A 21,552-nucleotide genomic window follows, 5' to 3' on the forward strand; every position below is an offset into this window, starting at 1 on the left:
GTTGTTCCATTCTAGAGTTCCACTTTAACCTGAGTAGAACGTGTGAAGGCGAAAGTGAAGTCAAGAGCCGGACTGAGAGTGTGTGTTCACCTCTGGAGCTTTGGCTTTGGTTGCTCCTCTGCTGTGTCGCTCTGTGGATCTGTTAGTCATGAGTGCTGCTGAGCTCCTCTGGGCGCTGTGGACGCTCCTGCATGGACGACGCCTGAGCTCAGCAGCTGCAGACGCAACGTTTAGCCTCTGTGGTGGGATCGTACACGTGAACGCTTACAGGCTGCTTGACCCCAGAGAGTTTGTCGTGAGGTAACCATGGCGCCTGCTCGTCCTGTTACCCAGAGAGACGCACGCACGCACGCAAACTCCACGCCTCCTCATCGCTTCACGAAAATAAAATCTTGAAACGCGGCAGATGTTTAAAGTTTCGCTTAAGTGAGGCTAAATCCCAGCGGGGGGGATTCAGGAGCCCCGCCCCCTCCCTCACTCACACTGCTGCTGCGTTCAGGCGCTCATCTCCTTTGGGGGGAGAAACGGGGACCGGGTTGTTCTCATGAATGAAGTTAAGCTACAAATATGTAAATAAAGAACTACAGGTTTTAAATGCGTTTCCATTCCAGTAATCTGATGAGGAATCGTGTGCTTTGCTTCTGTGCAGCTGCTTTGAAGTGATAAGTGCTTCTGCTGGTGCAGAGGAGGAGGAGGAGGAGGAGGAGGAGGATGATGGGGCGGGGGGGGGGTCAGCGTCGGCGGTTATCCCGCCTGTCGCGGCCTGAATGAATCGTTTAATGAAGCCTTTCATGTGCGGCGCGGCTCAACCAGACGCCGCCCAGAGCACAGGAATTCAATTTGCGGAGGAATTTCAACGCCAAACAATTTACCTTTTACATTTCTTTCTTTCTTTTTTTTTTTTTTAGCTTTTATTGTTATGATAGCAAATCCCATTTAGAAAACTGTTCCTAAACTCTGAGTGAACGTCTCATGTGGCTTTGAGTCTGACAGCAGTCGACTCATTCACGCGTTGCAGAGGCAGGGGAGGGTGTGTGTGTGTGTGTGTGTGTGTGTGTGTGTGTGTGTGTGTGTGTGTGGGGGGGGAGTGAATTACATGTTAGTGTTGGATAGCATGAAATGGCTTATTGATTACGCTGCTGCGGTGTGATTAAAATTCATCGGAGGGGAAAGATACACACGCCGACGCGGCGCGGCAACAAAATGGTGCCCCGACCTTTCTGAGGGTACATAAACTCTACACTTCAATCGATGGTCGCCCCAATGCCGCTCATCTATCAGGCACGGCGCCGCGGCTCGTATAATATCTGAGCTTGACAGAGATGGATGCCCAGCGTGTGTGTGTGTGTGTGTGTGTGTGTGTGTGTTCAGGCAGGTAGGTGATGAACCCTGCCTGGCTGAGAGAAGAGCCTGCAGGAGGAACCCACAGATGATCTCTGTCACGTCCCTCAGAGCGACGGCATGTAGGAGTGAAGGAGTGAAGGAGTGAAGGTGAGGACTCATGAAGATCTAAGATGAGTTCCTATCTACCTTTGATGTTTAGTTACAAGAATAGCATCACATTACGGACATAAACAGTCTGTGGACCATAAGGACGTCAGCTTCAATCTCTCACTGTTTAAACCGTCTCTGCTGCTGAAGTGCCCTTGTGCAAGAGAGGAACCCACGTCTTCCGTCTCAAACCGTGCGTCCCACGTACGCACAGTTTGAGGCGACTCGGTCTCTGCTGCAGGACAGAAATGAATCAGACTCCTTTCTGTTATATTTACTGAGATGCTTCTTCTTTCTGACAATTTGATCGCCATAGATCAATCTGTCTGCGGCGGCGGGTTGAGGTCGCGGCGTTTGGACATGCGACTGTATCGCCGCCAAATGGATCTGAGATTGATATCGATCTCCTTGTTTGCCCCCGAGAGTGCAGATTATTCATTCAGACAGACAGAGAAGGGAGAAAACACAGAAAACAGAGGGGAGAGGAGCGAGCAGAGGGCGAGCGAGGGTGGGGGAGAGGGCCAGCGAGGGGTGTGTGTGTGTGTGTGTGTGTGTGTGTTATGCTACTTTGGTACATTATGTTATGTTAGAGGAGCATTTGAAGATAAAAGAAACTTTCCAGGTCACAATAACATCACAGCACAGGAATATCAATTAAACAAACATACACACATCTGCACCATCGGAGGAAGCATCACACTCCTTCTCTCTCTCTCTCTCTCTCTCTCTCTCTCTCTCACACACACACACACTCCATTAAGGTACAAACTGCTGCCACTTCACTCCACTTTTTCCTGCTTTTTAAAATATTAACACAGTGTGGGGTTCATCGTGTCTTTTGGCGAACATTTCCACACACACACACACACGCACACACACAGGGATCCTGGAGGCCCGGGCCCCGCCGGATGAAAGGGGGCCCTTAAAGCCTGCGCTGCTTTTATACGCTGAGCTCAGGCAGACTGAGGTTCTAATTAAGGGATCCATTTTTAACAAAGAGCTGTGGTGGGCAGAGAGAGGAGGCCATCATCCCGCAGCAGACTCACACATTAGCACTTAGAGACACCTCACTGATGGGGAAGGAGCGAGGGAGGGAGAGGGAGAGAGGGAGAGAGGGAGAGAGAGGGAGAGAGGGAGGGAGGGCGAGCGAGCAGGCGGGCGGAGTCCTGAAGAGCTGAACGTCAGACCCATTTCTGTGCTGTGGAGCCCACACACACACTGAGGGTAACGTGCTCACACACTCTGGCAAATTATATATAGATGGGACACACGGTGAATGCAGCTCTTCCGTGTGTGTGTGTGTGTGTGTGTGTGTTCTCACAGTTGATTAAGCAGCTCAGCATTAAACTTTGATAGCATGGAACGTGTTCATAACTTATACGCTGAGCGCTCATGTTTGCTGGGCTTTGCTGCAGGGCTCTCTGCAGTGTGTGTGTGTGTGTGTGTGTGCGTGGATGGGTGGGTGTGTGTGTGTGTGTGTTATGTAAGGCCTTCACTTCCATATTCTGCTCTCAATTGAAGGGAAGAGTCATGTTGTTACCAGATGATGCTAAAATTAACATCAAACTACCATAACACACACACACACACACACACACACACACACACACACACTGAGGCTTGAACAGTATTTTAATTGCTTTGCCCTTATTCACAGGGTTCTTTATCAAAAAAGAAAAAAAAAAGAAAAAAAGAAATCAGAATTGTTGTAATTCGCTAAATTCTGCGTTAAAAAAATGATGGCATGTTCTCGCAGTAGCAGGTGTAGCCCCGCCCCTTCCGGCCTTTCATTCACTCCGTACAAATGCACCTGGTCGCGTTCCTCCCAGACTTCAGCTTAGAAGAGAGAAAGACTTTCCGATTTGCCAAACACAGTGATCGATGAGGAAGTGAACGAACCCAAACATGGGGAACTCCACGGCGCGAGGACAGACTTTCAGTTCCGGTAGTTTGTCTCCAGAACGTAAGTTATTAAAAATCGATCAGAGCCGCTGATCGATCGATATCTGAGTTTGTTTTCTCCGCTTGTTTGTAAACACTCTCCTCTGTTTACATCGTAACTCTGCGTGTTTGTGTCTGCGTGTTACGTTTGAGTTCATGTGGCGTTCAGGTTCATGTCAGATTGTACAGAAGCAGCTGATCAGTTTATTAACAATGTTGCTGTTTGGATCGATGCGTCTTTATGCGCCGAATGATCGATGATGTCACGATAATTATTTGAATAACAACAGCGCATAGTGTGTAGTTCTGTTGCGTCATAATATGCCTCACTTCCCTCATGATTCCAGAGTCCTGCAGAGTCAAGCATGTCAAGGTTCAACCTGTCTCACTGCAGAGGGGACAGACAGGCTCCAGTGTCCACAGCTCCTCCCTCTGCTCCTCCTTGTCTTCAGTGGCACAGTGATGGAAGTCTCCTCTCCTCTCCTCCATAATAACTGCATGGTTTGACTCGACGTGATGATTGACGCTCCTCGCTCTCTCTCTCCCTCGCTCGTGGGCCGTTTGCCTAAATGTGTCTCCGTGTTTGCTTCGTGCCGCCAAGTCCCGGCAAAGACGGCGAAGCAGGAAGGCGTCCGCCGAGCCAAACTGTCACTGCTGCTCTGTCCCAAACACAAGAAACGACCAGGAAACTCTGATGATTCAACCGACGGCTTTATGACACCGTGACACCCGGTGACCTGATTTACGGCTCGGCCACACACACACACACACACACACACAAACGGCGGCAAATATATTGGTCTATATTGGGTGATGGCGTGCTCTGGTGGCAGCAGGATATAAAGTCAGATTGCAGCTGTAGATAAGAGGAGCCGGGCGCCGGCGGTGCAGTGAGGCGGCGCATCAGTACACCATCAGACAGTTACAGTGAATAAAACCTGAGTGAGCGGCCTCAAGTCAGCTGCTGACGGGACGAGACGGCTAGAATAACCAGTGGGACGGGGGCGGGGCGGGGCCATCAGGGCTGCGCCTCTGCCCCCCTGTGATATCAGAACATGGGGCCTTAGCATCAGGGAGGGGGGGGTGGCGTTGGATGCAGAGGCTTCTCATTGCCAAACATCCTGAGTGGAGCCATTATCGGAGCTTCCACGGCGGCAGCGAGGCGGCGGTGTCAAACTGGGCGCAGTCCTCCATCAAACAGGCGCGGCCGGGAATAAAGGCTCTGTCACCACGGTGACAGCTGTAATACTTCACCTGCAGCCCGGAAGCGCCGGCCCGTCAGCGCAGAGACGCAGGGGGGGGGGAAAGAAAATGTTTCTCCTCTTCCTCCTCCTCCTCTTCCTCCTGGTGAATCTGGGCGGGGGTTATCGCCTGTGCAGTTGTTTTCATCGTTAGTCTAATGTGAGGAAAGTAAAGGAAGCCATTTCCTTTTATGCTGCCTTCAAGGACTCTTTGTTTTGGTGCTGGAGCAGATATTAGCTTTGTAGCCGTCGCACCTAAATTGAGTCGCTTTTTACGGCGTCTACTAAAGTGGGTTTAACTTCAGGGGCCCTTCAGGTGTGTGTGTGTGTGTGTGTGTGTGTGTGTGTGTGTGTGTGTGTGTGTGTGTGTGTGTGTGTGTGTGTGTGTGTGTGTGTGTGTGTGTGTGTGTGTGTGTGTGTGTGTGTGTGTGTGTGCGCCCCCCACCCCCCTCGCTGTCCCATCATGCAGCTGGGCGTGATGTTTGAAAAATGTCCAATGGCGATATTTTGATTATGTTTTAACGTGTATGTAAACCAACGCAGACAGTTAAAGTTGTGTGTGTGTGTGTGTGTGTGTGTCTCATTTCTTAAAAAGTAATTAACACTCGAAGGGAAACGTAGCTGCTGATGAAGAAGAAGGACGGCCTCCTCTCATGTGATGTTAGGAATCTGACGGTGTTAGTATCGTAGTTGGTTAGAGCATTGAACTCATCGCGGCGCATTCAGTGTAATGCCCGGGGATACGGGAACAAAGCGCCGGCGTGGCTGCGAGTAAAGGTATCCAGGTTGGTGTTTGGAGACGTTAAAGCTCGTTAGAGGCTTTCTGTCTCTTTGTCTCCTTCTCTTGTTAATCAGCGACGTCGTTCATCAGTCAGGCGTCCTGGTGGAATTCAGGCGCTCCACCTCCGCCTTCCTTCACAGAGAGAAAGAGCGTCGGCAAATGAACTTCCTCCTATTTCCTCTTGTTCTGTGTCAGACTTGCCGTGAGTCAAAATGCCACCTGGGCGTCACGGCAGCTGTGGCGAGCGAGTGAGCGAGTGAGCGAGCGTGCGAGGCGATAATGAGGTCAGGAGAGCCGTAACGACGCGCCCGGCCCGTGGGAAGGCCGCGTTCATTAAGGCGGCCATTAGCAGGAGGCCGTCTGTGTGGGAGGGAGAGCAGGCGTGTAGCTCTTCTGCTACACGGTGGCTCAGACGTCAAGCCTCACATCTGCATCCCACGCTCCAGATGTTCACTCCGGTCCCTGTTGGACCCGGCAGACGGGGCCGGCTCTAGCCTGTTTTGCGTGGGGGCCCAGACTCGGGCACACAGGGTCACCATGGCAGATTTGTGGGTCGGTTTGATTTACGATTATGGAGCTGGATGGAGGGAAAAAAGTGTGTTTGGGACTGAAACTAATGTGAAACCAAGATGAACGCTGACTGAATGGATGCAATAACAGTAATGTACACTAGGGGGCTCCAAAACTCACACTGTGCTGCCTCAAACTCGTCCCAATCTTCAATCTTAAACCGGAGAAGCAAAGAAGTCGAAATCTGTTATCCTAAATCTGAATCCAGGCCATTGCGAGCCGGTGTTTACACTTAATGAACTTCAATTCCGTTAATCAATAGCTAGTCTTCGTCACTTATCCAGTAGAAATTCCAGATTTTTGCTGCTTTAGTTTCAAACCTGTTGATTTGTTGTTAGTGTGTTTTTCGTATTATTGAAAATTAAGCTTCAAATTTATGGATTGGTGCTGCGGTTCGTCTTTGTGAATATATGAGGAGCTGTGATGGGCCTTCATCGTTATTAATGATGATGAACATGAGGTATTTAAGTATTTAGGAGCTGATTCAGAGGTTTGAGCTGCAGTTTGTTTGTGTTCTTACATCCAAACTTGGTGTTTTAGTGAATAATCACCTCAGGGAGGAGAGAGAAAGTCAATTAAAATGGATTCTGTGCATACATGAATAAAGAGGATCTGAGTGTGGAATCATCAGGCTTCTTCTTCCTCTTCTTCTTCCTCTTCTTCTTCTGAATAACACTAAGCTGTACCAATCAGGTGAAACAAAGCTTGTGACCTTTTGCTGACGCCTGGTTTGATTCTGGCCTGAGGGATGGTTGGCAGGTGGGCGGCCCTCAGCCTGCCTGGGCCTCCGTGTCGTCCTCGCTCGCCCGATTCTACACAGTGAAGCCGCGTGGAGATCTGCAGGCTGTGTGTGTGTGTGTGTGTGTGTGTGTGTGTATGTGTGTGTGTGTGTGTGTGTGTGTGTGTGTGTGTGTGTGTGTGTGGAGGAACCTTGCAGCTCAAAGAGAAAAGATGAATTCTATTCCCTCCTTCGTTCGTCCTCAGACAAAGGTCCAAGGGAAACAAATCGTAGATCTTCCCGCGCAGCAGCTCCTTCTTTAGGCGTGGCGTCTGAGGAATGGTGTGTGTGTTTCTGCCAGCAAAAGGCAAACTTACCCGCCAGTGCACGGCTCATTAAACGCCTGAAATTGTCGCTTGTATCCATGCGGCTCTTGACAAACGCCCTCTGCTACAAACACACACACTCACACACACACATGCGCGCCCCTCTGCTGCCAGCGCTCACGTGCCGCCGCCTCTGCCTCCTCGCGCCCCTTGTTTGTCTTTCCACAATAGACTCGTCGGTTAGAAATGTCAAGAGCTTCCGTCTCCCGTGGCAGCAGAGCAACGCTGTGCTCTTTACAGCAAAGGCACCTTGGTCTGGATCGCTGTTCCTCATTGGGAGACTCTCAGCCTAATCAACTCAGAGCTTTGTGTGCGTGTGTGTGTTTGTTTGCTTCATCCTCTCCTGGTTCTCTGTGACCCCCTGCCGTCGCTCCCAAAGTGCTGCCAGCAGGCGAGCAGACGGCAGGAGGTGGAGGATCCTCAGAGCAGACTGGGATCAGAGGAAACTTTCCCCGCAGCACTTTTCTCTCTCAATATTGAAATAAATCAGCTGTTACATTTCTGCTTCTTGAACCGTTTCTGTAACTTGAGAGTCTGAAGTGAGTGAGTGAGTTACTGCTGTTCGGTTTCCTGGAGGAGATGCCAGCGCTTCTGTGCATGCTGGGTGACAACAGGCACAGTGATAGCTATGTTGCAGCTGTAGGAAGTTGTGTAATGTTTGTTGTGGAGTTCTCCTCTCCAGCTTGGCTTCATCGTCAGGCGGTCTCATCTTTCTTCTCCGGCCTCGTAAAGTAAACAATGGTCCACACAGTGAGACGTGATACACACCTGATCCACACCGCACACTGACTGGCTTCACTTTGCTTTGTGTGGCTAATGAATGAAGCTGATAACTGCACCCAGTGGGCTCGTTAGTGCAACACGGCAACTACGGATACTTCAAAACAAAGCTGAGCCGTTCCTTAAAGCAGCCGACACTTTGCCTTTGGGCTTCAACCTGCAGGAAGGATGGGGATGTGGACACACACTCTGGTTACTGGTTATCAAACGCAGTTGCTGAGTCTCTCATAATCCCTTTAATCCTCCGGTTGATGGTTCTATGCCCACGCTGCCTCGCCCTGTGAGCCTGTGAAGCTTTCACACAGTACGAACATGTGAAGCAGAATAAAGAGGGAACATTCCTTATAAGGGCGTCTCTGTAGAAGCTCTGCAACGCCGTCTCTAATCACAGAGAGAAATGAATAACAATACCATGAGTTCCACCATCAGTAGGACTGATGATGTGAGCCGCCGGCTTCTAAAGGTCAGGCAGCAAACTCATACCGACGTGATTGGATGTGCTGGAAGCCAATCAGCTGACAGTAGCGGGACTTTAAGTGCTCAGTCTCGACCCAAAGCTGGGCTCCTTGCGTTCTGTTGCTCTGCTGCTGATGGACGGTGACATTTGGAGCTCCGTCTCTCCCCTCAGAGAGCCCACCGCTGCCACCGTAATGACGCCCATTCACACCAAATTGCGCTGAAAGGCGATTACATGGTTGAAGGTTCAAGGTGTTCTCCTTTGTCCAAGCAAAATGTGAAGAGAAATTATTTGACCCTGACGTGATTTGAACACGCAACCTTCTGATCTGGAGTCAGACGCACTACCGTTGCGCCACAAGGTCTGAGATGTGTGTGGTCAGACGGGCAACACGCTGCGAGCGACGGCGTCTGGAGGGATGTTTCTCTACGTCTACGTCTCTAAACTACCTAGAAGCTCCTCTGTGCCGCGTGCCTCCTTTGGTTGAACATGAGAACAGAACGCTTAACAGCCACGCAGTTTCACCTGCAGCCATACGAGCCGCCGACCTAAAGCGTCTGCTACTTCCTGTGAAATGGCTCTTATTGACCTCGGCGCTCCCTGCCCGGCCTCATTAACAAGTCAAAGTGAACACGGTTGGCAACGACTACGCTTGAAACTCTCATTTTGTGTTTGTTGTTGTTATTTAGTGTTTCTACGTGCGTGGATCACAGATCTGAAGCCCGGGCCGCCCGGCCTGCCTTCACCCCGCGGCGTCGGCAGCCGTCGCTTTCTGAGGAATAAATGAGGAGTGAGTGACGTGGCCGCACCTTGTACACATCCGCCGCTCCGTTGCCCCCGCCCCTCCCTTTTCCCTTTCGTCCGGGGCCGCCAATGTATTTATTAAATGTCAAGCAGTGAAATGGCTCTTCCTCCCGCCGGTGGAGAGTTCCCGGCGTGATGCAGCGAGGCAATAGCTCGCCGGGCCGCCCTGCCCCTCCACATACACAGCCTGTAATTTAGATTTCATTATGATAGTGGCACAGGTACAGTAGAGGGCAAGAGGGGGGAGGCGGGGAGCTGTGATGGATCGCTAGAGGACAGAGCAGGGTGGCGAGGGGGAGGAGCTACAGAAGGGTATGTAGCGGAGATGGATGGGAAATCAAAAGACGGGGATGAAAACTTCTGTAGTTAAGCCTCTTCGGGCCTCAGCCTCATCCCCTCTCTCCTCGTCTCACACGTGACTTTGTAGAAGAAGAACGAAGAAGGGTTCACGACAGATCGGCTAAAGCTCGGGGGAGATCAGAGCGGCGAGGATGAACCCTAATGACGACTGTCCCTCCGCTAAGGCGCGTTAATATTCCAAATGGGTCTTAAATAAGTCATGCAAAGAAGCGGAGCGTACAGTGAGCGGCTACAGAGGAATCCCATTAAAGCTGCCGACCCCTGAGCTCCTTCATCTGAAGCGTCCAGCTGCAGCCGCCTCAATCCCAGATGTCATTTCTGTCCCGATGCTAAAGGTCTGGACGTTAATTAGCTGTAGCTCTGCTGTCCACTTTGCTGTCGTCCCATCAGTCAACGTGTCTTAATAACGGGCTTCAGCGTTCTAAAGGATCTCCTCTCTGTGCGTGTTTCTAACCCTATAAGTGCAGAAACTCATCACAAGTTCACGAAAAAGTGCGAAGGTGTTTTCTCACTGCCGCCCGTCGTCGATGCCGAATGACGCCATTCCCCTCCGCTGTCATCGGCTCCTCAGCAGGAAGTCAGAAATAGTAACGGGCGGATTTCCGCGGCGTTTCGTCGATACGAAGTGGGCTTTCAGGCGACAGGTGTTGATTAGAGTTGGAGGCAGATGTGCGCCCAGATAAAGGATTGGCTCTGTAACGCTGTGAGGTGACAGATCTGCTGACGTGTTGCTTTCTGGATCTTAACCTGTGAGCCTGAGGGGAGAATCTCCACTTTGTTTTGACACTGTTTACCTTTTTCCTGTTCGACTGGCAGTGAGCATCACATATAATACATAAACAGTAGGAAATCAATTGAAACTTGCTGGAACTCAATAAGGACGACTCATGCCGTTAGTTTTGTGCTTTCGTGACCTTTATTGGTGAAGTCCTGGTCTCAGTCTGGTCCAGCAGAGATGCTTCACTCTGGAGCTTTGTTCCTGGACACTCTCTGGGTTAGTGACAGTAGCTATCCTCCTTCCTATCCCTGCCAAATGCCCAGTTCTCACAGACAGGTTATGGGCCGGTTTAAGGGTTCACTGAAACATGCAGCTACAACCAACGTGTAGTTGAGATGAAGCTGATCCATCAGTGTCACAGTTTCATGATCATTAAGTGTTAATAGCTCCAGATGCATCTGTTTTGGAGGTAATGATGGTGAAGTTTTCATCAGATCCCAGATTAAGCTTTAGATTGCTATAATTTGCCAAGGATCTGATCACTGCCAACTCCTGGTGTGAGTGATGTATGGAGAGCTGCTGTGCCAGACCAGCCTAGAACTCTAGAGACGCTGAACAATTACAGGAGTGTTTGATGGGGAAAGTAGCGCCTCTGTCAGATGATCTCTGGGTAACATCCAAGCTCCCCGTGTCATTTTGTTGTTTCTCAGCCTGCGGCCCATATTGGGCTTTAGAAAGTGTGCCAGAGAGCGGCGCCTCCACTCTGTCACCTCCTGTAAGCGTCGGGCATCGAGGCAGATGGATCGATATAACGATCTCTCAGTATCTCTGTCCCGTGGACCCAGACGGGCCTGGATGGGGGACAGGAGATACCATCTAACATGTGGCTAACAATGCTCACAACAACGCAGCGCCGGCCTGCAGTCAACCCAACGCTCATCCATCAGGACGAGTTATTCTCTCTCTCTCTCTCTCTCTCTCTCTCTCTCTCTCTCTCTCTCTCTCTCTCTCTCTCTCTCTCTCTCTCTCGCTCTCTCGCTCTCTCTCACTCAAAGGCTGGCGTTCCCCGTTATCTGTCAAGCTGCTCAAAAGCGATATTCCCCACAGTTATCCTCCGTTCTGTCATCCGCTCTGTTTTCTCATTTTGCTTCTTTTTGTTGTGGCTCGCACGCCCGCGGTCTGGCTCTGTACGACTCAGGATCCATATGACACGTCTGCATACAGTCTGCTGTGGGAGAAAAAGGCGTTCTGTCAGCCAAAACAAAACCAAAAAAACTCCCGAGCCTTGAGTTTTCACTCAAACTCAAACGCTTTCGTCTCTGGCAAGTAGGTGGTGATGTCGTCGGCGTTGGCGTGGGTTGGAAGGAGCCACACAGGCCCTCCAGCTGTAGGTCGTTTGTTGTTTCACACTCAGGGTGATTCTTTCTCCCACAGAAAACCTCCAAGCATCCAAACCTGATGACTGACAGTCTTCCTCTCAGGATCAGCAGAGTTTAGTCTTAATAACGCCCTGCTGAGGAATACAAAAGGAAAAGGTCGCCATAGATACGAGCAGAATAGGTACTTGACTCTCCTCACCTACTTGCCAGTGTTGACATCAGTGTTGCTTTAAGCTTGGAGGCTGCCAGCGACACAAAGTAGCATCCACAGAGCTTATGGGGCCACTCCAGCTTATTGATTCACATTGCTCTTTGGATTTGTGCTCTGGCGTGTAGCACAACCGTGCAGAGGAGTGCGTATGACTCTCACAGCAAAGGGAAAACGTCCAGCTGTGTAACTAGTTTTGGATGTGGTAAAGGTTGATTCACTCCTTTCACCATTCACTGGTTAAGGTAGAGTAGACGAACACACCGCCTACAATTCTGTTCAGCTGAAGTTGTGTGGCTGTTGAATATTCAGATTTGAGAAAGGGAAATGTTTGAGGAAGAACAGGAGATTGTAGCGTGTAAAGTTAGATTGCTGCTGATCCATTTGTATGCAGATTGTTCAGATCAGATCTCTCTGTTCCTAACCACCTATCTCAAACCATCTGCCTGCCAACAACATGGTTTTCTTATTTCTGTTGTCAGTGTTAGAATCCAGACGTAACTAACATTAAGTTGTGGTCCGGATGGCCTCTCAGCTAGCCAGCTACAAGCTCCCGAGCAAGGACATAATGAAGGCTCCCCTATTTCCGACACGGCTCCTGTCAGCGGCTGGGACGGCTTTACACACTCTGTTATGCCTCTGCTTTTGTATGTCGGGGATGAAGCATTACCCCCAATGTCAGAGGGAGCCTGAGGGCTTTCACGGCTCTTTCTTCCTCCAGCCAAACACTCGCCTGCCTCTTGATGTTCAGAAACGAAGCTGAGAAATGCTGAAGTACAGAATGCAGAATGCTCTCAGCCCCGCTGCTCGACGTGCAGAGGCTGACTTTGATCAGGCGTGGAGGGCTGCAGCTCGGCCCCCCCCCCCCTCCTCCCCCTCCTCCCCTCCCTCCCCTCTCTCCTCCGTGCAAGAAGCCCACAGGCTGTATTGATTTTGAGTAATGCTTTATGTCTCCTCTAACCGTATGCATGCATAATTTGTCTTCATTATGTCTTTGGCGGAGGCATCTGCATGTGTTTGCATATACAGTGAGCCAAAACAGGGAAAGGTCAGGATCAGTGTAAACAGGAGGACGGCCGCGGCGCTCGCTCTTTACTTTACACAGCTAACGTGGAAAAAAAGCAAGTGTTTGTTCCTGATTTATGGATAAGAGTGTTGTTATTTGTGTTATTGATCCATGGATTGAGAATGTGAAGTGGTGCTCTCCCAGTTAGAGGGCTGAAGAATGTGTTTGGTAAATTATTCATAAATGAATCCAAAAGTCTTGGCTCAGTTAATTTGAGGGAAAACATATTTTGCATCATGGCAGCAATTAAAATGACACACACACACACACACACACACACTTCCTCTGCATTATTCCATAAGAGGCGCGGCTGCACGGCGGCGTCTAACAGGCGTCTGACCGTCGGGACCAATTTGTGCAGCAGCTGCTCTTGTGTTTTGAGGTCAGACTGAACGGGCAGCTGTGGGCCTAAAGCGGCGCTCTGCTGCGGCGGGACGCCAGGTGACGGACACACATCAGCATCCTGCTGCGCCCAGAGGCTCCGGGCGCTCACGTGTGGCTGTAATGAAATGTGAAATGTTATACATTATTGATCCCTGCAGGAAATAGTTTCTTTCCAGCGGCCCAGAGGGGATTTGAACCTGCGGCCCTCTTCACTACACACACTTCCTGCACATGTAAGTAAGTGAGCATAACGTCAAGTAAAGGAGCAGAACATAGAGACGATGTACAGCGTATGTGCTTTATTGTTTAGGTGGCTGTGTTGGAGTCTCGTATTATTCTAAAGGAGCTTTGGTTGAACCTGTAGGGAGAGTGAGCGTGCAGTAAAGGAGGCTTAGCTGTTGTAAACATGATTAGTGTGGGCTAATAGTGTTTCAGCGTGAAGCCTTTGTGGGATTGCGTCTCTCGTCTGGCCTGTCCTCTTCTGAGTCGTCCCTCAGTGTGAGTGAGCGGGTGTCACCGCGGCGACAGCAGGGAGCCTCAGCGGCGGCCCCCATCTGAACCCCCGGTGCATCAAATGGCATTGATGGCCCGATGTTAATTGGCTCGGTGTTAATTAAAGAGTTTAGATTGGTGTGACAGCTCAGCTTAATGGCCGCTTCATCATCAGTCACCGGCCCTCGTTTTCCTGTCTAATGATATAATTACAGCCATTACATTTATAGTTTGTCACAGATTAGGACGCTGTACAGCCAATTAAGCTGCAGCAGTCATAGATTGTAATATTTGGGCTTCATTTCCATCTTTCCATTTCCCTTGATTTCATTGAACTATCGGTCCAGTTTAAATGGAAACTAAACGTCCTCAGCTTCCATTAGTCCTGACTTCCTGCCTTTGACTGGAAGCGATTGTGAAACCTTTGGCAGAATGATCCAAACACTGTGTGATGAAAGAGGCCTCTGCTGGTCATTTGGTCCGTCTGATGTTTATGCACTCTGAGCCTCAGGCAGATCCTTTTCAAAACACAAATTGTGAACAAATTGACAATTTTCATGTCGGCGTCGATGCTCCAATTGGTGCCCGTATGCAAATATTGCCTCTGACAGGAAACGGCTGCAGAGGAACGGCTGAGCTTTGGCTGTGTGAGCGGAGAGAGGCACTGCATCAGGAAGCTGATCTATGAGAGGAATGCAGAGAGACGCCTTCTTCTTCTTCTTCTGTGGTGCTCATACACTTGCTATCAATATTTCAAAACCATTCTCACATTATCGGCGAGTACAAACATCCCTGTGTTTTATCTGAAGCAGACTGAGCTTAATTTGCTTTAGGAATAATCAGCAAGCGCTCTGAGCCCCGGGCCTTTCGCGTGTGTGTGTGTGTGTGTGTGTGTGTGTGTGTGTGTGTGTGTGACGAGAGTGGAGGGCAGTCAGAGAGGTGAATAACAGATCGCTCTCACAAAAGACGCACTTCTCTCTGTCATTATCCTGCAGATTTGTCATCAGTCGCTGCTCCATCTTCATTAAACCACAACGCTTCAGAGGAAATGGCAGTTTTTTAAAGAGAGATAAGCAGCGCCTCAGTCAGGGCCGTTACTCAGGACCCAGCACAGGTTTGGGACGCTGGATCCCGTCTGGCACGAAGCATGAAGCATCTCTCTCTGAGTCCAGGAGGCTGATGTGGTGACGTAGAAGCAGCAGCAGTATGCAGAGACGCGCTTCAGAGGGAGTTTAGGCATGAAACTCTCATCTGCTGCTCCATGGAGTGAAGTTCCTCAACGTCTGAAGCTGACCTGAGGTCTGAAGCTGACCTGAGGTCTGAAGCTGACCTGAGGTCTGAAGCTGACCTGAGGTCTGAAGCTGACCTGAGGTCTGAAGCTGACCTGAGGGTCTGAAGCTGACCTGAGGGTCTGAAGCTGACCTGAGGGTCTGAAGCTGACCTGAGGTCATCAACACTTTATCAACAACAGACACCTCAGAGAAACAAGACACCAGGGCTCACTGACCTCCCTATCTCTGCTGGTCTCCTTACCTGTCTCTCTGTCACTCTCTGTCGCTCTCTCTCTCTCTCTCTCTCTCTCTCTCTCTCTCTCTTTATCCCCTACCCCTCTCTCTCTCTCTCTCTTTATCCCCTCCCTCTCTTTCTCTCGATCCCCTCTCTCTCTCCCCCTCTCCCTCCCTCTCTCGCTCCCCTCTCTCTCTCCCTCCCTCCCTCTCTCTCTTTCTCTCTCCCTCCCTCTCTCGCTATCCCTCTCCCCTCCCTTTCTCCCTCCCTCTCTCTCTCCCTCTCCCTCTCTCTCTTTCCCTCGCTCCCTCTCTCTCTCCCCGCCTCTCTCTCTCCCCGCCTCTCTCTCTCCCCCCCTCTCTCCCTCCCTCTCTCTCTCCCTCCCTCTCTCTCTCTCTGCCCTCGGTGCCTTACACTTCACCGCTCCCCTCACAGCTCTAAATTATACTCTGAAATAAACCTCAGCGTGGGCAGAGGTGCTTGTGCCGCTTCATTTTTCGTTGTCGCCCGTTCCCACACTTTGGTGTCGGTGTCGGGGATCGCGTCCTTTCTCATTTCACGATTTATTGAAAAGTGAAAACAGAGAGAAAAAAAAATCTCGACCATCTAATCCTCTGAAGCGAAACCAAACACTCCTGCTGTGTTTGATCTTGTGACAGTAATTCAGCGTGTGTGTGTGTGTGTGTGTGTGTGTGTGTGTGTGTGTGTGTGTGTGTGTGTGTGTGTGTGTGTGTGTGTGTGTGTGTGTGTGTGTGTGTGTGTGTGTGTGTGTGTGTGTGTGTGTGTGTGTGTGTGTGTGTGTGTGTGTGTGTGTGTGTGTCAGGGCAGCAGGAGTGGCAGCCACTCTGAGAACTTCAGCAAACTTTAAAATGAGCCCAAGAAGAAGAACTCTCTGAATTCTCAGCTGAAGAACATCTGTTGAGAATTCAACGGATGTTGGGCTAAAGCAATAATTTGTCAAATTTTCTCATGCAAGGCGTCAATAATTCCTCTGTGAGATTGGACGTCCATCCTGCTGTTGGTCTGCTGTGTAACTTAGTGAGAAGTCTATGAGCATGTTCACTGAGACGCCCTGAAATGTTCTCACCTACTTTTTCTTGCAAATGAACAAACTCCATTAGCCGCTTTTCAACGAGTTGCGAGCACAAAGCCGAGGTTAAGTGGGATTTATGCTAATTTTGGTCTCTGCTTCTGCCGACATGCACTCAGTACGCCCACGCCAAACAAAAGACCCCCCCCCCCCCCGCTCTTTACCTTAAATTCTCCTCCAGGTCCCATTAGGGCCGGGGAGACGTTTACATCAAAGAAGGTTGTGATGCTCAAGTGTCTCCTGAGTTTTCCGGTTGGAGACAAAAGCAGAGTGAGGCAGCTCGGGAAAAGACGTCCGACCATTTTACCACTTTGTCTCTGCGTCCCTTTGAGTGCGTCCATCCACCCGTCCTCTATACGTGGTTGTCTTTCAGGGTTACAGGGGTCCACGACCACCAGATTGATCGTGTGTGTGTGTGTGTGTGTGTGTGTGTGTGTGTGTGTGTGTGTGTGTGTGTGTGTGTGTGTGTGTGTGTGTGTGTGTGTGTGTGTGTGTGTGTGTTTTGCAGTTAGTGTTCTGTGGAAAAAGGTGTAAATGATGACCTAATCAGTCTATGTCTCTCGCTCTCTCTCTCTCTCTGGAGGGAAATTAGAGCTGTGTTTATGAGCTGAGTGCTGGAGTTGACAGAGTTCATAGCGACGCCGTCATGAGATATTTCCTCTGACATTGAGATGAATCCAGGTTTAATCGCTGGCAGGTCACACTATTTCACATACGGTGTTCCTCATGCATGGTGATGAATCTCTGAATAGAGCTTTTATAGCTTTGGTGCTCTCTTGGTTTTGCTCTCTCCCCAGTCAGAAGCTTCTTTTCTCTCTGCTTCTTTACTCACTTGTGGTTTGAAGCGCGTCAATATTTGATCGTCAGTGTTTTTGGGGCGAGCGAGACATTTGTCCCGGTCTTTGCATTGGTATGAAGGTGATGTTCTATTAGATTTCCCTTACAATCACAGACGGGGGATTTGAATTCAGCTCAAGGTTCACAGCTTCCTCTTTCAATGGCTGCTTTAACAGCACCGGAAGGACAAAAACACCAAGTGGAGCCATTTCACCTGCTCACACACACACACACACACACACACACACACACACACACACACACACACACACACACACACACACACACAGATCAATGTGTGTTAGAGAGGAAGCAGGTGAATCTTTCAGTGCTGCTGAATTCAGTCCTGCTGCCGTCAGAACCTCATCTGATCTCGTCCCCTCGTCTCATTCAGCTTCAGCTTGATCTAATCTGAGCTTCTCTGCTCCTCTGCCCCCTCGCTTTATACTCACGTAGTTCTGACAATGACCTCCGAACTCACGCAGGAACTGGTACATACTGTATGTAGTGTGTGTGTGTGTGTGTGTGTGTGTGTGTGTGTGTGTGTGTGTGTGTGTGTGTGTGTGTGTGTGTGTGTGTGTGTGTGTGTGTGTGTGTGTGTGTGTGTGTGTGTGTGTGTGTGTGTGTGTGTGTGTGTGTGTTTGTGTGATGAAAAGGCCTCTGAGCAGATGGTTGGAAGCCTGGCGTTTGGGGCTCGCTGCCATGTTGTTGTTGTCGTTTTTGAGGCTGAAACCCCCAATGGACCGTCAATACGAACGGAACACAGGGACCACTGGGGTCAGGTGTTCAGTGAACGCAGTGATGCCAGGTCGAGTGGTGGAGTTCACCAAACGGCACCAACAAGTGGAAACTGCTCAGACAGAACAACGCAAACATTCAGTTCAGAGCGTTTGGGCCTAAAGGTCATTGACGTTTTTATTGACCTCCAGAGACGATTCTATTGAGCCTTTACTCAAATCGAACAATCAAATCAAGAGCGTAAAGTAAGAGCATAAATTAGGGGCCACAGTGTCTTTGGTTCTTGTGTTGAGGCTGATCCCAGGTCTTGTTGAAGAAACTGTGTGGTTCTCCAGCAGGACAAGAGTGTAGATCATCACCGTCTCTTCTGACACCGAGGCAGAAACACATATAAAGTATCGATCCACGTCTGAGAGAAGCGTTAAGGTTATGAGCTTTAATCTGGTGTTTGGCTGGCGGTGATGGGCTCCATGCTCCCTCAGGCCGAGGCCACAGAGAGGCCATCGCTCGCCATCCTGCAGCGGGGTTTGATGTATAGAGATATAAAGACCCCAATACACACGAGTTTAACACCCGCGCAGGGGCTGATCTTATTGATCACTTAAGCGTCTGGCTGCAGGCCGAGGAAGAGGAGGAGGCTGAGGAAGTCAATGAGGTTTTCCATGAGGAGGTGATCGGGTGATGCTGTGGCCCAGGGGTGTACAGCAGAGGAACACGTGTGTGTGTGGGGGGGAAGATGCAGAACCATGAACACGAGGCCAAAGCTTGCACGATGCTGGAGTTTCAGCACCGTGGACAGCTCCTGGAGCCAAAAACAAGGCACTCTTCATCGTGGAGGGTTTATAGGGTCACAACCCCCCACCAGACCAGGAAGGCATCACGAGACCACTTGAACAACCTTCCTCTTCCTCCTGTGAGAGAGAGAGAGAGAGAGAGAGAGAGAGAGAGAGAGAGAGACTCACTCTGCTAACGAGCCCCCTCCTCCTCCTCCTCTTCCTCCTCCTCCTCCTCCCGCGGTGATGCGTTCGCCTCCCCGTCAGACCTTCGCAGAATTCCATCGTGACGGATCCCTGCGCTCCACACTCACTCCTGCTTAAGATTCTGCGGTTGACAGCGCGGTGCCTGCTCCTCACCGCCGCATCCTCCTCTTCCTCCTCCTCCTCCTCCTCTTCACTCTGATTCTTTCTTTCCTCCTTCTTCCCACGGATCGGGGCGAATTCTATTTTTTTTAATTTGCAACCCGACAGCCAAGTTAATCACACCGGAGGAGTTTACCATGACTGCGACCAAGGAGCAGCCGAGCCAGAGACCGAACCAGCCGCAGCAGCAGCAGGATGAGGTGGGTGTTCGGCGGGTCTGCTCTCACTTCCACCCCCGGGTTTGGCTGCACTTTGGTGCCCGCGTGTCTCATCCTAAATGAGCCCCCGCGGGTGAAACCTGCTCTGTACGATCGGCTCATACTCAATCACCGATCGATTCCGCTTCCATTGATTCTCCTCTCGTCTAATGCGTAAAGTTAAACCTGACACCCGCCTGATGGTTTCATGGAAGCGACGAACCCCCCCAAATCATCCTTAGTCAGGTGAAATAGTAACATTCTGCTCTTTTTCTCTCCGTTATTCTGTCCCGCTGCTTCATAATCCGCCTAACTTCTCTGTATGTTGCGGTGGCGGTGAGGCGCTCCGGGCAGCAGAGGGTTAATGTGTATGGAGCGTTTTGGGCAGCGGGGCCACAGCGTGACTGACGGAGGGGCTCGCGGCGCCGTCAGCGTCACTTTCCCCCCGCGCGCGCAGACGAAGACGGTGCCGGGGCTCCGAGCCGAGCCGAGCCGAGCCGAGTCACATATGTGCCCGCTGTACCGACACACGACCGAGCGGCGCGTGTCAGCAGCTGTCACAGCGGGTCACGCGGTCTTGTCCGGCGGCGCCGCGAGCACGTGCACTGTCAGGGGAGGGGGGGGGGGGCGCATTGTAATTCAGCCGCTGCCTCCACACAGAAAGAGAACGTGAAAGAGGACCCGTGCGGAAAATCACTTGCTTGGGGGAAGAAGGAAGCAGCCCCCCCCCCCCCCCCCCCCCCACACACACACACACACACACACTCTCACACATGTCAAAACACGTCCTTCAGCTGTTCTGCACAGGTGCCGTTCAGCACTGCAATGTTGCTGGTTGAGATCCAAATTCAGGAGTGTGAACCACACACACACACACACACACACACACACACACACACAGCTGGGTGGGTTCACCTCTCAGTGATGTAATGGAGCCTGCTCCTCTGTGGTTTGTCTCTAATTGAATTCGCTGCTGTGTTATTCTAAGAAGTCCAAACCTACATTCAGAACGAGTCCTGGGCCCGAATGTCAGAGGGGCTTCAGGAGCTGGGGATGTGTTCAAGGACCCTCACAGCTGCTCGGACAGTACAGCGCCAACAGCAACTGTGATGCTGCACGGTTGTGTGTGTGTGTGTGTGAGTGAGTGTTGGCATGAAGCAGTCAGGCAAACATGTTATGTGTGTGTGTTCATGTGTGTCCATGGTACTACAAGTGTTTACTACTATTAGCTTCACTACTCTGTGTGTGTGTTTGTGTGTGAGAGAGTTATTGCGTAATAGCGATGCAGCAGGCAGGCATCACGTTTTCAGGCTATTAAGGTCTCAGGCTTTGTCAAGACACACACACACACACACACACAGACACACGCACACGCACACACACAAGCACACGCACAGGCTGTGTAGCTCTTCGGCCGGCTCTTAGTGGGGTTACTCTTCATCAAAGTTGCATGATGATGCTGAGGGGAATTACAGCCGAGAGGAGAAAGGAGACCTGACGGATCTTTAAATAAAAGGTGAAGCAGAGACTTGGGCCTATTTCTGTTTCCTGTTTCCTCTCACCTCGCGTGTGTGTGTGTGTGTGTGTGTGTGTGTGTGTGTGAGAGAGATAGGAGCTGATATGTGTGTGTGTGTGTGTGTGTGTGTGTGTGTGTGTGTGTGTGTGTGTGCAGTGTGAACCCAAGAACCTTCAGCTGCGACTCCAGCGGCTCACGTGTTCACTGTTTTGGTCTCCGATCGAATGAGGCAAACGGGAGAAGGCCCTTGTGATTAAACGCTCCTGATAGTTAACTGTGTGTGTGTGTGTGTCCGCCCATCGATCCAAACTAAACACGTCCAGTTCAGCAGAATGAGCTCCTAACGCCTGCGACTCTGTGGCAGCGCGAGCAAAGGCGGCGAAAACTGGCGGATTGGTTTGTCTAAGGTGATGGCAGAAGCCTCCTTAACCACAGCGTAGGGTCTAGGAATCGCTCTGGATCTGCCTACAGAGCGTACGGGCGTCTGACCTCGGTGTGCACGGCGGCATCAAAGCCTCCTGGCCACTCCGTCTTTAGTTTCACCGGGAGAACAAACCGGAGAACGCTTTGACACCAGCTGGTCTCAAACTGTCCCTGCCCTTTGTAAGCACAGACAGAAGCCCGGCTGAGTGAGAGCTGTGACCTCTCTGCGTGACCTCACCGGCCCGACCTCCACACAGACAGCACCGGCCGGATTGACTTACCGCCCGGCCCGACAACCCGTCCCTCTCCTTTTGTTATTAATGGAGTCGT

The 21,552-nt window shown here is 50.8% G+C and overlaps 1 non-coding gene across 1 annotated transcript; it reads right to left on the reverse strand.

Moving 5' to 3' along the window:
* Positions 1–8,657: 8,657 nt before the first annotated feature.
* On the reverse strand, positions 8,658–8,729 carry trnaw-cca (transfer RNA tryptophan (anticodon CCA)). Its single transcript has one exon. It is a non-coding gene; the product is annotated as a tRNA-Trp (tRNA).
* Between the last annotated feature and the right edge of the window lie 12,823 nt (positions 8,730–21,552).

Source organism: Genypterus blacodes, unplaced genomic scaffold (assembly GCF_046128005.1).
Source record: "Genypterus blacodes isolate CSIRO-AG114 ecotype Tasmania unplaced genomic scaffold, CSIRO-AGI_Gbla_v1 ptg000176l_1, whole genome shotgun sequence".
NCBI classification, from domain to species: Eukaryota; Metazoa; Chordata; class Actinopteri; order Ophidiiformes; family Ophidiidae; genus Genypterus; species Genypterus blacodes.